The sequence below is a fragment of the Peromyscus maniculatus genome, chromosome 15 (assembly GCF_049852395.1).
Source record: "Peromyscus maniculatus bairdii isolate BWxNUB_F1_BW_parent chromosome 15, HU_Pman_BW_mat_3.1, whole genome shotgun sequence".
NCBI lineage: Eukaryota > Metazoa > Chordata > Mammalia > Rodentia > Cricetidae > Peromyscus > Peromyscus maniculatus.
Window position 1 is genome coordinate 43492836 of NC_134866.1, and position 17106 is coordinate 43509941.

A 17106-nucleotide genomic window follows, 5' to 3' on the forward strand; every position below is an offset into this window, starting at 1 on the left:
TTGATAATCTCATGATTCTGGAGGCTAGATGTGAAGGCCAAAGCATGCACATTGAATTTCCCCAGAGGCCTCTCCCCTCAGCTTGTGGATGGCGGCATCTTCCTGTATTTTCATCTCACCTTCTTCGTATGCTCCTGTGTCTCCCTGCTTTTCTATAAGGACAAAGGTCAGTGGATCTGGATCAATGGAAATGACTCCATTTTGATTTAGTGCCCCTTTAATACTTCACTTTCTAAATCTGGTCATATTCTGAGGTACTGGGGGTTAGGATTTCAGCATATGGATTTCGAGAGGACTTCCAGTTAGTTTATAGCAGTGGGCAATAGCACTGAATGAGTCTTTGAATAGTTTTGCTCTACAGAGCAAAAATGATAGAGCAACTATTGTTTTTAATTACATTAATAGCTCACAAGCCCCTAAAAAGTTATTTTATCTTATACTGTCCTTTGACAGATTAAGAAACTAGGTCCCAAAGATGTAATGTGACATGTCTAATATGGCCAGCTAACATTGTCTGTGACACACAATGGTAAGGAGAGTGAGACATACAACTTCACCAGAAACAAAATACTTTGCTTGAATACTATTGTGTATCACATCAACATGAAAGATACTGACCTTGGGGCTGAAGAGAGGGCACAGGGTTAAGAGCACGGACTGCTTTTGTAGAGGACTAGAGTTTGGTTCCCAGCACCCATGTCAGGCAGCTCACAACCTCCTATAACTTCCACTCTAGGGGATCTGATACCTCTGGCTTCTGAGGGCATCTGTACTTGTATGGACATACCCCCATGTGCATGCCTGTGCCCCCCATAATAAAAATAAATCTTTTTTTAAAAAATTGACATCTTTCTTGTGGCTAGGAAACCTCCCCAGAAGAAAGAGCCTATGTATGGTCCTGCACGCAGGTAGCTTACCTCTGATGACTCTCTGCCTGAGTCCTGGAGCTCCCACTCAGGATACTGCTAGGTAACATCTCCAGCATTGATGTAGCTCTCAGCTGAGATGCTTGCAGCCTGTTCCAGAACCACCAGCAGCTTCCTGACCCTGCCTTCCTGGTCTTTGAGTGGCATTCACACCTGCCTTTGATATCTGTAAAGCCAGCGACAGAATCCCAGCATGCTGAGTTCACTGCCACAGCTATTCTGCTCCCTGTCTACAGCTCCAGGGAGAGAGCTTCAGCCTTAACTTGTTCAGACCTTGCCATCATATGTCAAGAATGGTAGAATTCAGTTTGCCTCTAGAACCCTTAATACCAAGAGAGTCTGGGGAATGTGTTCTTCAGCTCACTAGTCTCTGCAGTACAGGAATGCACGCGAAAAGAGGTGGTAGGAATAGAAAGTGTCAACCCACTGGCATCAGCAATTATGCTTTTGGTTGTATGTATTTTAATCTGTAGAAGTCATCAGCCAGAGATCACTGGAGACATTGAAAAAAGAATTTGGTTCCCTACTTTCTTCGTAAGTATAGTCTTACTGGAACATAATGATGTTAACGTTTTTATATATTGACTGTGATTTCTCTTATGTGTCAAGTGGCTGAGTAATCATGACAGAGACAATGTAGCATCCCAAGCTGAAAATACTATGTGGCTCTTTATGGAGAATGTTTTCTGACCTTTTAGCTAAATCCTGCAGTGTCCAGCCTCCCTTGCAGCTATGAGAAGTCTGGCTGACTGTGGTCCAAGGACATAGGAGTGAATGTGATATATACACCTATGTCTTGTTCTTAAATTTTTGCCTCTCCCTTCCTGCTTCTGGAAGGCATAGCAATCAATCTTTTTCTGTAGAGGAGGATAGTAAATATTTTGGACCATAATTGATGGGTCATAGAATCTCTGTAGACTCTGTCCTTGTAGCAGAAAGGCAGCCTGTGACAAGACTGCTCCCCTCCCTCCAAAAACAAAACCTGGCTGCATTCCAACAAGACTTCATTTGAAAATATATGGGCTGGAGAGATGGCTTGGTTAGAAAGGTCTTTGTGATACAAGCTAAAAGACCTGAATTCAGTCCCCTGGAATCCATGTTAGTATGTACAGGCACAGGAAGTATGTGCCTATAACCCTAGCACTGGGCAGCAGAGACAGAAGGATCCTGGGGCTCCAGGTTCAGGGAGAGTCTCAGCCTCAAAAAAGGTGAAGAGTGACTGAGGAAGACATCCCAATGTTGACCTATGGCCTTTATCCCTCCCTTCCAAATACATACAATAAATAAATAAAATTTAAATCAGGGAAAGAAAAAGAGTATGTGGTGGCAAAGTCCAGAAACCAGGACAATGTTCCCAGCTGTCCCTTCCCAGTGGAGTCACACAGGGACACAGACACTTTGTCTTCCAGCAATGAGGTGTGACAACACATGAGAAATGTTCTCAGCCAGGCAAGTTCCCAGCTTTGGTATCCAAGGTTTTTATTGGAGGTCTGTTACATGGACATCAGCATCATAGTGCCTGACCCCAGCCTCTCAGTCTCCAGCTCTACAGAGCAAAACCAGACATTTGCCATAAATCACATTCTTAGCAGAAACTTATCTAGTTCTATTGGTAAGGCCCGAGGCACACAAACACACTGACCAGGCAGAATATTCCAAGGGCTCAGGGGTAACTTTCAAGGCCAAAGACCATTCTGGGAAGTCAGCTTTTCTTTGAAATTCGGAGCCTTTGAACAACCAAGGACCATTGAGTTAATCTTCTCTTTCACTTGTGCCTTTTACTGTAAACCAGACTACTTGGGGCTTTCCTTCTCTTGTTTCTTGATATCCTTTCTTGAGAGTGGTTAAGTTACAGCTTTTATGGGGACCCTAGCACAAGAATGCAAACATTATGGGTTTATCATCCATCAGGAAGGTGAAAAGGGCTGGTAACTGCTCATATGATGGAAGGAACAAAACAGGAACACATAAACACCAGAGAGACAGACAGTGGTCCTTTGCAGCTGGGAGGGGCTCTCCAGCTGTCATAAACATTAGGAAGGATTTCAGAAGAGAGAGCTTCGAGATGAACTTGGGACCACAGAAGCCAAGAGTTGAGTACTATTGAGAAAGATTTTGGGGGCACTGCAGGATGAGTATGTGATATCAAGGTAGCATAATACCAAAGCACTGAAGCATGAAAGCTCCAATGAAAGTTTGCTCAGGGGACAATGGCCATCCCATTTGGCTTTAGTGGCTCTAGTGGGAAAAGATACTGGAAATACATGTGGGAGTTGTTTCCTAGGATGCTTCACTTTCATAGGTTTCAGGACCCTCCAACATCATTGCCCACCCTTGAGAGAGTTGGTAAAACTGAATTAACTGACTTGACTTTAAGGCATAGTGAGATTTGTGTATGGACTTAAGATTTTTGTTGTTGAAATCAACACCCTATGGAAGCCCTTGGATTTTAGAAACTGTTTTACCATAGAATATTTCTTAATCTATGGTTGATGGGAAATTTTCCACACGAATCTGATAAATTCAAGTTTAAATAGAACCACCAATAACAAAGGTATTATAAGACAGAAAAAGAACAAAGACCTGACCTATAACTGTGGGTATAAATCAGAGAAGAGATGAGAAATAATTCAGATGCAGAACCCGTAGGGTGGAATTCTGGGAACCTGGTAGTGGTACATTGGCGAGACTGGATCTATAGCTCCTTCCAAGGTTTAAAGTAATTATAATTTATACTGTTACGATAAGAATGGAAAGATTGAAACTAAGTCCCAAAGACTATTAAAATAGGGGTTAGGCAGAAAGGGTGTAGAGACAATCCATTAGGTTTGGAAATGGTGAATGTAAGATACCCATGAAAACGTCCAAAGGATGTTCATCTGAGCATCAAAAAAGAATCTTCATCCAGGGAGACGGTTCAACCGGTAAAGAGCTTGCCGTACAAGCCTGAGTCCACATCCCCAGTACCTGTGGAGAAAGCTGAGCACAGTGGCCCATGCCTATAATCCAAAATGTTGGGCGGGAGAGACAGGTAGATCTCTGTCTCTCCCGTTCATCCAATCAGCAATCCAGGTTCAGGGAGAGACCCTGTCTCAAAAATAAAGTGGAGAGAAATAAAGGAAGACATGTGATGATATCCAGTGTGTGTGTGGGGGGGGGGGGCGCGGGGGCTAGTGTATTCATCCCCGCACACATTCACCCTAGACTGTAATTTGGGAGAGGATTACAGTTCTGAGCATCCTTGGCATCAAGGTTCTGTAAAAATAAATAACAGTATCAGGAAAGAATGTAGAGAGGAGACGAGGCAGCCTTGACCTTGAGGAGAAGTTGGAGAACGTCAGACTCTAAGTTAAGGATGAGCCAGCAGAGAAAGTTAGAGAGAGTGGCAGGAGCGATGGGGTTGGAAGCCAGGGGAGAAGAGGGACTCTCCGGTGTGACATGTCCTCAGAGGGCAGAGCAGCATGGCACCAAAGAAAGGCAGCACTGGTTGATCTTAAAGGGGTACTGGTAAAACTTCAGGGGCCAGGGCACAAGTGAGGACAGGGACTGTAGTGGAGAAACTCTCTTGTTTGGGGGAGCAGCAGGGACTTGTGAATTAGTGGATGGCTGGGATGAGTATGGGTTTGCCACAAGCGTAGGCCAAGGGAAGAAACATGAGAACGGGGCACCCCCAAATTCTCAAAACAAATGTAGAAAAGCAAGCTCTTCGAAGCTCCAGCTCCCTTCCTTTATAAGAACCTGGGACAGGGTCTTTCTAAGTCCCTCTTCAAACTTCACAGACACTGTGAATGCCCCTCAGAAAGGACAGAGAGAATGATCCCCCAATCAGTTCCCATCAGGCTACCCCACTCATCAAGGAATTTGGCAAGTCTGTGGCAGCCGCCTCCCAGCTCGGGATCTCCACTCTTCAGATTAAGGAGCTGTTCTAACACTGTTTACTTTAGAAAAAGATTAATGGTTCCCCCTCCCCGTTTCTCAGGGACAGACTTGAGTCTGTCTAGAGTGAGTCATTAAATGTATCTACTCCGTGGCTCTAGCTTCAAGATTACAAATGTAAAATCATCTGATTTTGACAAAAAGCAGATGTGATTTTTCTTTTTATTTTGAATACCCAGTTATATGGTGTGTGTGGGGGGGGGGAGAGAGAAGGAGAGAGAGAGAGAGAGAGAGAGAGAGAGAGAGAGAGAGAGAGAGAGAGAGAGAGAGAGAGAGGTGGTGAAGTTTCTGACATAGTCAGACACTGTCCTCCACTCTAATACAAACCCTTCCTAAGAACTTCCAACTTGTCACCCTCTCCAAGGTGACTCAGTGACTTAACGTGAAATCAGTTTAGTCCTACAAAACTCTCATAAGCCACTCCCAGGAACATGGAAAATGCAAACAAACACAAAATAATATCCATCTTTAAGTTTACAATACGCTGAAGGTGAGTTAAACCCCTAAGAACCTAGGCTGACTGTGTCTACAGCTAGAGAGCTCACACCCAGTCAAGACTTTCTGGTGGAGGCGGGATGGGCACTGATCTTGGAGGGCCCTGATCACCTGTGTGAATACACATCTGTGTGTAGGGGTTAACCGGAGGCAAGACGATGCCTTCCAGGAAAAGAAATGATGAGAGGTGTGCTGGTTTGAAGGATAAATGTCCCCTATAGTCTTGAGACATTTGAATGCTTGGTCTCCAGTTGGTGGCGCTATTTGGGGAGGTTTAAGAGCTGCAGCCTTGCTGGAGGATGTATATCGTAGTGATATTTTGTGCATGCTCTAACAAATAAAGCTTGCCTGAAGATCAGAGGGCAAAGCCAGCTACCAGTTAGCCACAGAGGCCAGGCAGTGGTGGCATACACCTTTAACCCCAGCACTTGGGATCTCATGCCTTTGCTCCCAGTACTTGGGAGTCACACACCTTTAATCCCAGCCTTCGGGAGGTTGAGACAGGAAGTGATATGGCTGGGCGGAGAAAGGAATATAAGGCGGGAGGAGAGAGGAGTTCAGTTCCTTTCAGCTGAGGAGTTGGTAAGGTGAGAGGTGGCTGTGGCTTGTTCCTTTGTCTCTCTGATCTTTTAGCATTTACCCCCGATGTCTGGCTCTGGGTTTTTATTAAGACCAATTAGGATTCGTGCCACAGTATGTCGTTTGGGGGTGGGGCCTTGAGATGAAAAGCTTCATGCCACTTCCGGTTTGCTCTCTCTGCTTCCTGCTTACGTCTGAAGATATGAGCTCTCAGCTTCCTATCCCACCACATGCTGGCCACTTGCTGCTCTGCCTCTCCACGGTGATGGACCTTAAGTCCAAACGACCTCTTCCTTCTTTAAATTGCTTCTGGGCATGATTATTTTTAAATTATAGAGACAGAAAGGTAACTAATATAATAAGGAAACACAAAGAGACCAAAATTTCCAGTGCACAGGTCAAGTGTGAAATGAGAAGTAAAGGGATTTGTAGGTCCTGGTGTGGACAAATTTTGATGTCTTAGGTCCACCTGGTCAACTTCTGAATGATTCATCAGCTCAGGCTTTACCTCTGGATTTTTCAAGCCAGACTGCTGGGACCCAGCCATGTTAGTAACAGGCCAGGGTCTTCTGCTCATGAATGAGAACTGGCTAGCTGAAGGCCTGGTTTCACAAACGAACAAGGGTTTTGCTTTTGTTTATTTTTTTGAAGAAGACTCGTGAAGGGACTTATGAAAGAGAAGACTTAAGAAGAGTAGCTTGACCACAAATCATGTAAGTCTTGAAAGAGACATAGGGCAACAGGACTTCCCTTTTTATGGCACTGGAGGTTGAACGTAGGGCCCGGCACACCCAAGGCAATCACTGAGCTATAACCCCTGTAGGGAACCAGTGAGGTCCAGAGTGAATGTGCATTGTTTGACGTAGTCCGGGCCACGTCAAAGACTCCAATGCTTTGGACCCATGGGCATGGCAAAGCCTTCCTCTGGCCCATCTGCGGATATTGATAGTGTGTGCAGAAGATGTTCACGGTAGCTTTTTCCATCTCACACCACCATCCCCTGTCTTCCCCTGAGTGTTTGAGGCCTGAAGACTGATCTACTACGGAGACATCCCCTATTGCAACTAGCTAATCCTGCCTCCTTGTTCAGCTGTGTGCAATAACCCCATCCCTCTGCTCAACTGTACATGATAAATATGCTGAACTTCCTGGGAGCTACAGCTTCTCCACCACAGAGCCCAGTCCACTCACCCCCAGCTTTTCCATGCATCCCTGTGTCTGTCTTGTCTTAATTATCTCACTGCCTCAGTCAGCTCAACCCCTGGAGCGATGCTGGATATGGCAACCCCCAGTCCCAGCCCTTTAACTGGATTTTTTTCTATTAGCATACAGAATCTTTGAAAGTTATGGAAAAGAAATGATGTTGACGTAGCAGATGCAATCTAGGATCCATATCATCTTCCCAGCCAGCTAGGCTCTTCACCCACATCTGAATCACCATCTCCCATAAGTCCATAAAGGTAGAGTGTTTCCCCCCCTTATATAAATAGTAAAGTGTCCCAAGGAATCCCCACTTCACTGAGCATCTTCAGAACACCCTTATGACACCCAGGAATGCAGAGTGGGTGAGTCGAGTCCAAATGTTCACCTGGCTCCTGGCCCAAGGACGCCTCACGGTTAGCCCTCCCCTGTATCTCATGGACTCCACCTCTATGGCAGGAGTCTCAGCCCAAGTCTCTACTTAAGGACAAAGGGAATGAATGAGTCATGGGTGGCAAGGAGATTCCCCCCCACCCCCCGGCCGGAAGAGTAAGTCAGGAGCCTGGTCCGCGACTGCAGCTCAGTAGCTTGTCGGGCAGAAGTGTGTATTAGTTATTTTTCTTACTGCTATGATGGTTTGCCTGGCACAATAGTAATTTCAGCGAGGAAGGGCTTATTTTGGCTCAGGGCTTAACAAGGGATGCAGCCCATCATGGCGGAGCAGGCCTTGCAGGAGGAGTGGGAGGCGGTAGTCCTGGTAAATCCTCGGTCTCCACAGAGAGATGACAGACAGCGGGGCCAGACTGTGAAACAATGATCCGCAGCTAGTGACTCTTTCCCTCAGCAATGCTTCACCCCTTAAAAATCCCAGGACCTTCTAAAGTGACACCATTGCCCGGGGACCGAGTGCTGAAACACACAGGCTCACCAGGGATGCTTTACACAGTCAGACAACGTGGAACCCCGTTGTCCCTGGAGAACGTGTGGCTGTTTAGGGTTGTCACTTATTGCAAGGTGAGGGGGGAGGGTGAGGAAGACACTTGAAGCCTGCTTTTGGACCCGCTGCTGTTTAAGGGTGATGCCGGCATTGGGAAGACCACTTCTGAAGCCTGAGTAGCAGCTCCTTGAGCAGACAGAGGTCACCCGGACCCAGGTCACCTGTGTCCTCCTACCACAAAATCCCCCCAGACTTTATCGCATCATTACTCCTCCTTCTTCTTATCTGTTGGGGAGTAAAACGGTTTCAACTGGAAGATTAAACACAGACACCCTAAATGGAAGGACTTCTTCCAGGAAGAAGCTCAAGATTGTAATTAGAACGTTGGTAGTACTATGGGATGACAGAGAAACTATCACCTTGGAACAAAGAGTGCGCTAAAATAGCCCAGAATGGGGAGAATCTTTTTAAAGAGTTAGCTGCACCATATTTAAGTTCATCTGCGTTTTGAATGCCAGGCAGAAGGTCAGAGGTGACACGCCTTGCATTTACTCTCTGCTCAAATATAGTGTTTCCTGTTGAGGATGCTCTTGCAATTGGGCAGTCCTTGCAGAATTTTTGCATTGTGCTAGCTATCCACATCCCCGGCACCTCCCCGAAAATGCCAACAACACTCCTTAGTCATTGTAAAGCTGAACTATGCCTTGAGAAACACTCCTCTGTGTTTCAGAGAGCCTGCCTATGTTATCTCTTTAATCAGCATCATGACAACATGTTTGAACATCTTCACTCTCCAGGTGGTGAGCTGAGTCTGAGATGGATTTCTGACTTATTGACATGCTGCACCAAGGATGCTGCAGGGTTTCATCCCTAGTATGCTGTCTCCTAATTCTCTTCCTTTTAAAAAATGTTGTACCACCTTTCAGTAGAGGCAGACTTGCATTCCATCTCAATCTACCAATAAATAGATGGACCTGGGATTTTGTTATTATATTGCTAGGACTCTTCAAAGGAGCATAGATTTTGTTGAGTAGAGGTCTTGTTGAGGTCCTTGAGGGATCTGTCACATAGGAGCTAAGGAGAACTGGTCTCATGGGACTAACACAGGGGGGAAGATCTTGGGGTTCCCATGGACAATAAGGAAGGGAGGGGAAGAAAAGAGAGAGCCAAGAAGGTCTTGAGAAACCTTGAACTATGTTGCATGATCCACCCCTGTGAATCCTTTAATATAATAATGCAACCTTTAATATAATGTATTGCTCATGAAAAACTTAGAGTGAATGTTTTGTATAAGATTCAAGAGGGTTGGGATGACATTGGGTTGAGAAAGACTGATGTAGAGATAGTCAGGTGGACCCAAAGGCCAGAGGCAGAAGGAGCCATGAGTAAACCACTTGAGAATTGTCAGACATCAAGGGCAGGGCTTGGGATGTGTACAGGGCTGGAGTCTGTAGATTCACCCAGATGTCTGAGACAGCAAATGTCCTGGTTCACAGCTGTCCTGGTCCACAGAATTCAGTGGAGGCTGAAGTTCTGTTGGAGTCTATAGTACTTTTCAGGAATTATAGCAAGGCTATCCAACTGATGCCAGAAATAGACTAGCACGAAACAGTCCCAAGGCAATCAATTTGAAGATCTGTATTCTCTGTGGTTTTGTATGAACACTTCATGTACACATGCATTCAGATGTGTATGCGGGTGCATGTGGAGGCCAGAGGTTGACTTTGGGTGTCTTCCTCAGTTGCTTACCACCTTAATTTTTGAGACATAGTTTCTCACTGAACCTGGAGCTTATCAATTTGGCTAACCTGGCTCGTCAGTAAATCCTAGGGATGCTCTGCCTTTACCCCCATGGCGTTGGGGTTATTGGGTATACACTGCCATGTCCTGCTTTTTCTAGATGGGCTCTGGACAGGGTAGAGGAATGAGACTCAGGTCTTCATGTTTGTGTAAGAACTTTACTGACTGGGCCATATCCCCAGCCTGATTTGTATTAAAGACAATTATAAAATATTTGAAATGATTAATTATTTACTTCTTAACCTGGAGTTCAAACTGGTAGGAATGGGGTGTGGGGTAGACCCAGTCACAAACACCCTTCACACCCCTTTGCCTGCCTTGTGTAACTAGCACCCCAGGACTGCTACTTCTAAGCAGGAAGTCAATTATGGAACATGGGATGATTAGGGAATTTCAGTTTCTGTAAAATGACCAAACAGCAGAGAATGGAATGAAGTCCACATATAGAGTGAAGATAAGGTCTTAAGTTTAATTATCATCGAGTTATGCTCACTGAATTCTTGGATTCACGTATAAAGATCTAGCTTATTTGCAGCATGGCCATGCTAAAACCTGTCCTTTGAACAAGCCAATCTGACCTCTTTTCAAGCTAGCTTGTCTGCCCTGGTTCGCTGCTTTCTTGTATTTAAGACCCTCTTGCCCCACGGAAAACGGTGTCTTATCTTTGTGTATGCGTTAAAGTTTATGTGAAACATGAAATAGTGCCCCTACGTGCCTGCAAAGCCTGCCACTGGAAATCTTTCTGAGACGTGTGTCCAAGTGCTGTCCCTTAGGGAGTCTCCCTTGTACTGCCCTGTAGCTTCGGGGAGGGCTCCTTGCCAGTCTGGGCCAATGGTCTCCGTCAAGTCAACCAATGCTTAGGACATTTCTGAGGGGAGAACAAGGAAATAGCATTTGGTTTGGAGTTTGATGCCTTCTTTTCCCCTGATGCATCCACAAGAGGGAGGACCCTCAGTTGTCCCTTTAGGTCTCAATTATCTTGTTTAACTTCTTGCTCTAAGGCAGGCTTTGGCCTGACATATTCTAGACACAATTACTTAGTGGCTGACTCTTATTTAAATAATTACCATAATAGACCAAGAAAGCATTTTTGTTCTTTGAACGTGGATGTGAGAAGCATGAGATCCCAGAAGAAATCCTGCAGGCAGGAAGTCTAGGGTTCCTCACTGGTTCTCTGCCAACTCCTGGGCAGATTACCTGTCAAAGCCAACGTGGGAGGAAGGAAGGGTTTTCCCAAGTTTTCACTCTTCCCCCGGGAACTCCAGGTTTCGATTGAAACCAGTTTTGAGACTATTATCTTATGGAAAAATCCCAGAGAAGAACGTGGCTAATTCCCAAAGCGGGCTAAAATCAGGGTCTCATAACTTAAAGTTAAAAACAAACAAACAAACACATTCCAGAAGCCACAGTAACTGGATGGAGTCTCGGGTGCTGGACTGAGGCTGGATCTTGCTCTGTGGGACTAAGATCCCCAATGGAATCTCACCTGTCCACGAGGATGCTTCTAGGGAGGGTTAACCAAGCAGGGAAGACACACCCTGAAGCAGACAGCTCCATCTCATGGGCTAGGGTCCCAGACTGAAGAAAAAGGAGAAAGGCAGCTGAGCCCCAGCCTTCACCCCGCTCTGCTTCCTGACATGCGCAGTGTGACCGGCAGGCTTATGGCCCTGTCACCGGATCCCACTGGATCGTCTCCACCATCGATGGACTCTATCCTCACCCTGAGAACCAGAAGAAACTCTTGCTTCCTTGAATTGTTTTGTCATGTGTTTTTGCCACAGCAGTAAGAAAAGTAACTAACATGGAGGGTGTTAAGGGACGAGCCTAAGTCCCATCAAACAGTTATCTTAATTATATAAGGAATATTTACAGAAAGTAGCCTCAGTTCTAAATTTCTGAGAAAAATACAGACACAACCCTAAGCCTAAACGTTTCATGAAATCTTCTGTGTTTGGTGACTCTTTTTCCCAATAGTGAGGCATGAACTTGGAATTCGCTGGTCAGACACAGAGCACTCTACAGAGTGGAGAGTGGAAGCCGCTTGGAGGTCTAGACTGCAAGGTCACACCATTGCTGTTATGAAAGCACAGCTTGCCTCAGGCTCACCCTTCATTCACGAAAAGGTAGGGGCTCTTAGAATGTTACTAACATACTTGCTTTTGGATAATATTCATTTTACTAACTAGAAACTATTTTTAATATTTTTCATGTTGATTAGTGAGTCTCTAGACAGAGAGATGGCTTAGCAGTTAAGAGCACTTGCTGCTCTTCCAGAGGACCAGAGTGTTGGGGAATATTATTTTAAGGTGTGTTACTTTTGTTTACGTTGTATTTGTTTAACTCTGTGAAGCTGTGTTACTGTGCCTGTCTAAAATACCTGATGGCCTAATAAAGAACTGAATGGCCAATAGCAAGACAGGAGGAAGGATAGGCAGGGCTGGCAGGCAGAGAATAAATAGAAGGAGAAATCTGGGAGAAGGAAGAAGTAGCCAGAGAAGGAGGAGGACTCCAGGGATCAGCCATCCAGCTACACAGCAAGCCATGGAGCAAGAGTAAGATTTACAGAAGAGAATGGGAAAAGCACAGAGGCAGAAGGTAGATGGACTAAGTTAAATTAAGGAAAGCTGACAAGAAAGAAGCCAAGCTAAGGCCAGGCATTTATAATTAAGAATAAGCCTCTGTGTGTGATTAATTTGGGAGCTGGGCAGCAGGCCCCTCAAAAGAGCAAAACCAACCAACAATACCAGAGTTTGTTTCCCAGCCCCTACATATTAGCTCCAGGGTCCTAGCACTCTCTTCCGACTTCCATAGGCACTATATGTCCGTGATGCACAGACATACATGCCAGCAATGCACTCCTATGCATAAATTTTTAAAAACCTAAACCAAAAACGTGTAATATGTTGTCTTGAAGATGTTCATTCTGGTTAGGGCACTTGAAGCGGTTAAGCATTTCTGGAGGTAAGGTCCCCTAAAGAGGATATTCTGCCTTGAAAGGATGGAGTAGTTTTAACTTGTGTGTAGCACAACAGCCCGGTGTTCCTATTGTTATGTTTAAATAAAGTATCATAGACGTAGATCTCAGGGGGCAGTGGGGAGGCAGCGGAAGCAAGGCAGAGCTGGAGACTGTTTGGATGAGCTGATTTCTGCTCTGTTCTCAGGAGCATGCACCTAGCTTCAGCAGAAGCTGGGGCTCACACAAGGGCAGGCTCTCTTTCCCGGCATGGACTGATGTTACAAGAAATAAAGCTTGATTGTACTGTTTCAAAATTATGTTTTGAGACTTGGAAAAATCCCTGGCTCAAATGCACCTTGAATAAATCAGACAACAGTTTTGGGATTTTTTTTTTAGGACCTTCAAAGGGGAATTGAGGCAAGGGCCACAGAAACAAGTTTGTTCACATCTCTGTTCTCCTACGTTGCCTCTGCAAAGCATTGAAAAACAAAACAAAACAAAACAAAACAAAACAAAACAAAACAAAACAAAACAAAACAAAACAAAACAAAACAAAACAAAACAAAACTCACCTGTAGTAGTGGAACATTTAAAGTGAAGAAGTAGATTTCACCTGTGTCACCAAAATCCCACTGTCAGAAAAATGACAAGGAGTGGATCCATGCTGAAAGGTAATTCTACCCACATTTTAGATATGTTCTTTAACCTGCAAAACTCTAGCGTCCAATGTCCTAGAACTTTTATGGAATGATGTAGAATATAAATGACACAGAATCACACTCTGGCGTTATTCCCATTGATACCATATTTTTAAAGATTTATTTTCTTTCTTTTTAGTTATATGTATATGTTTATGCAAGTGTATGTGTGCATGTGTGTGGGGCGGGGCGCGCGCAGGGCGGGGAGTAATGCACTTGAGTGCAGGTGCCACAGAGGCCAGAAGGGGGCACTGAATCCCCTAAGGCTGGAGGAGTTACAGGAGGTTGTGAGGCACCAGACCTGGGTGCTGAGGATGGAACTCAGATTCTCCTAAGAGCAGTATAAGCATTCAGCCACTGAGTCATCTTCCCAGCGCCCCCTTCCTTCAAAGTTAATTTTAATACGAAGTTTAAAATTAAGATTGGATAATTCAAATCTTGAAATAATTTATATTTTTATTTCACCTTTTATATTTATACATTTGTATTGATATTTGTATATTAATAGTTTATTTATGTTTATGTTAACTTATATCTCACCTTGAAAGTTTTGAAACAATGTCACCTAAGCAAACACCAACTAAGCTAAACACTGATCTGAGATCTTGTATTCCTCCCTTTTCTCTTTTCAAACACATAGACAGCAAAGGGCATTAGCTGCTTTTCTCAATACTGTGGCAGATTACAGCTGAAGGAATGGGTTCTTCTGTATGGGGTTCCCAACTGGGTGCTCACAAAAGGATTTCAGAAGCTGGAGGATCTCTCAGGCTTTAATAGTGGGAATCGCGGTTGTGAGTGGCTCAGCCTCCCCGGGGCCCGCTGCTTCCTGCTTTGGCTTATCATGGTATGTAGTGAAATTATTATCATTTTCTATGTGTGCCAAGCATGGAAAAATGTTAGGGGGCATCAGGTGAAGACATCATCTTTTGATGGAGGTTATCACCCCAAATTATTACCAGTCATTGCCATTCAGCAGGAATTTTTCTAATGAACTTTGCCAGTTATCTATGGGAAGGATGTTTGTCTGGTGAGTCTTGGAAGGAGAGCTGGTGGGGAGCCAGCCCATGTAGAAAGGGCAGATAGAGCGGTAAGCCTGGAGCTGGGGTGGCCAGAGCGAAGCTTTCCTATGACCTGGAGAGAAAGGCAGAACACTGTGGCAAGGCCTCTAGAAAGAAAGGAGAGGACACTGAAATCCTGGCTGTGTCCCAAGGCCTCCCTGTCAGGGTGGCACACAAAACCATAGATGATGATGATGATGATGATTATTATTATTATTATTATTATTACTATTATTTTACTTCTGAAAGAGGTTCCTCACAAGGTCACTGCTCATTTGTGAGACCAAGAGTAGATTCTTCACCTGGAAGAAGACAGACTTGAGTTTTGAAAACATGGGTGAGTAATGCCAAGCAGGGGACCCATCAAGGAAGGAGACAGGCCGTGACAGACCCAGACTGAAGAAACAAAGCGGCCTCCCACCTCCTCCCGCCCCCACGTCCTTTTCCTCTGTTTCTCAACCCCTTCTTCCCATCGCTCTGACTCACAAGCGTCAGCCACCGGGGTGCTCCCCATCTCAGCCATCAGAGACCTCCCCGCGGGCCTTTTCTTCTCATCCCCATCCACAGCGCTGGGCAGGCGTCCAGACACATCCACTTTTCCAAAGGCCCCCACAGAGGGGCAGCTTCCTGGCAGGCACCTTCCCCAGGCAAAAATGATTTGCCTCCTAGGATGATGCGCCAGACGGACAAGCCGGGGCTCATGGTTTTCCACCAAGGGGTTTCACAAAGCCGTGCCAATTCTTTACCAATCCCCCCTTTGCCATTGGCCCGTTTTTCCTTTCACAGCTCCCTCTCTGTCTATCATCCGCTCTGTCAGCCAAATCCTTTTTCATCTTTCTCAGCTTCATCTTGGACTCAGGCCTAGTAAAGCTTGTCAAGAAGATTCCTGATGCACTAAGTCTTATGTCCCCTCCACCGCCACCCTGAGTGGCACTGCTTGTACCTCCCCTCGGTGATGCGCTTCAGAGAAGGGGGTTCTCACATCTAAAGTAGGGAGGACTTGACCAAACTACCAAGGGAATGATAGCGCCATGGTTAGTTCCAAATGGGCATTTAAATATAAAGATGTAATGAAACCATATAAAGAGATTCCTCTGAAGAGAATTGAAGGGGGTAGGTAGGGGGATGGGTATGGAGAAAAACCAAAATAGAAACTGTCCTTGTAAACAACTGAGAACCTTTTAGGGAGAGTCAAAAAAAATCACACCAAAAATCTTACAGATGCTTTGGAATCGGTTAGCTTTGATTCGTGCTTAAAGGCATGTAGCATCAGAGCTCTGTAAACATTCCGGTTCTGCCCATGACTTAATAACTCTTCTTCTCATCAGTGTGGAAACCTCTCCTCGGTAACTCTGCGCACAATCGCTCGGCGTTACCAAGTGTACCACTCTGTTATTCCTGCCTGTGATGAGGGGCCATCGTTGTACACCTGAAGATGATGGCAGGTGGGACCCCTGGAGCTGAGAAACTTTAACAATTGAACAGAATTCTCTCTCAGGTCTGTCAGGCCTCACAGGAGCCTCCAAGTCTTCCTCTTTTGTTGAATGAACTTAATGTTAGCAAGTTTAATGTACTGTGGAGTCTAATAATTGGTATCCATCCGCCAGGACATGGCGATCATCTGTCTCCTTTTCTTTCTTTCTTTTTTTTTTTTTGCAATGTTGGGAGCCACAGTGAGTTTTGCTTTGTTTTCTGGAGAGGCTTTTAGGAATCTCCAAATGGCTGTGGGGTCTGGGATGCTTTTATTCTCAGCTGCGCTACAGCCCGTTGGCACCAGATCTCTGACCTGTGGTATTCCAGTTCAGCTCCGTCCTGGTTCTGACTCCTTTGCATTCATCTGCATTCCCGAGGGAGGCAGAGAGTATAAACCGGACACTAGAGCGAGCCTGGGAAGGTCCCGAAGCTTTGAAAGGGGCTGGCTAGCTGGGCACTTGGGAGTGATTCTCTTTCCCTCTTTGGTGTCCTTTCATCTGGCTCCAGTTGGCTTCAGAAAGGCAGCTTGCTCCAGCCTCCCATCCCAGCGTGGGCAGCAGCAGGCAGGGGCAGGGGCATGCAGCCTTCTCACCGTTTTTATCTTGCTCTGGCCATGGCCATTACGGTGGCCTTTGCTTTCTGTAGGCTAGATTGTATAAGGTCCTTCCTTCCATTTATTTATTTGTTTACTTTTGCTGTTGCTGTTTTATTATTTCCTCTGTAGCCCAGGCTGTCCTCAAATTCACAATAATCTTTCCATCTCTGCTGCTCCTTGAGTGCTGGAATTATATGCATGAGGCACCCCACCCAGCTAGGATCTTCTTTCTCTCTTTTTTTAAAAAGTTAATCATTAGATAATTAATTGTGTTGGGGCGTTTGTGTTTATCTGTGTATTTATGGGTGCAGGTGCATATACATACATCACTTCTCAACACAGTCAGCTGACTCATTGTCTCTAAATAAGATTTTATCTCACACTTGAAGAGAACACAAATTCCTAAGTGTCACAGTTCAGGTTCGGAGCCTCTGACAGTTTGTCTCCAGCACT